Source organism: Triticum dicoccoides, chromosome 7A (assembly GCF_002162155.2).
Source record: "Triticum dicoccoides isolate Atlit2015 ecotype Zavitan chromosome 7A, WEW_v2.0, whole genome shotgun sequence".
NCBI classification, from domain to species: domain Eukaryota; kingdom Viridiplantae; phylum Streptophyta; class Magnoliopsida; order Poales; family Poaceae; genus Triticum; species Triticum dicoccoides.
This window is the reverse complement of record NC_041392.1, coordinates 703,812,141-703,813,030: the sequence shown is the minus strand read 5'-3', so window position 1 is coordinate 703,813,030 and position 890 is coordinate 703,812,141.

The following is an 890-nucleotide window of genomic DNA, read 5'->3' as shown; positions in this document are numbered from 1 at the left end:
CCCCCCCTAACGGACGACGATGACACGGTAGTAGCCATTCTGCGGTAACGATGCGGCGTGAATATTATTAAATACTCGGAGCGCGATAAAATCATGAGTTTTTTTTGCACGACGTGTGCACATGTGCTATAGGAACGATAATATTTTTTTCATAAATTTTGGTGATGGAGAAGTATCCGAAAAATCCCCTCTACGCGGATTGCCCTTCGCGCGTCTACGGCTGTGGCCGGCGGCCTCCGGGGGCTAGCATGCCGCCAAATCTTGCGTAGGCAGCCTCTCATGTGTTTGGAAGTGTTGTGGTGGTTGCAAACGCCCGGCACGCATGTCCGGGTGTGCCCCCCCTCACGGACGGCGCCGCCGCCGTCACCTGGAGGGGGAAAACGGACGCATCGGGTCTACACGGAGGGGATGTAGCTGTCGGTTTGGCCCGGATGTTGCTCCCAGTTGTCCCTCTGAGCTGACCTAACACAACCGGGTGGAGAGGTCCACTGTTCAAAGTCTGTCCGTGGAAAGTCAAAGGGCAAGATCTCGTGGTCAACCGCTCTAGGGTTAGGCAGGACAGGGGCCCTGGGGGGGTGGCAATGCCACCGGAGCATCGCACCGGGCCCTCATACATGCGGGGTGGTGTGGTGGCATGTCCGAAGAGGCGGCACGCGTCTCCGGGGTTTGGCCCCCCTCACGGACGGCGCCACCGCCAGCACCTGGAGGGGGGAAACGGACGCGTCGGGTCTACACGGAGGGGATCTTGCTGTGGGTCTGGCCCGGATGTTGCTCCAAAGTGTTCCTATGGGCTGACCTAACACAACCGGGTGGAGAGGTCCACTGGTCAAATCCCGTCCGTGCAAAGTCAAAGGGCTAGATCCCGTGGTCAAACGCTACAGGGTTAGGCG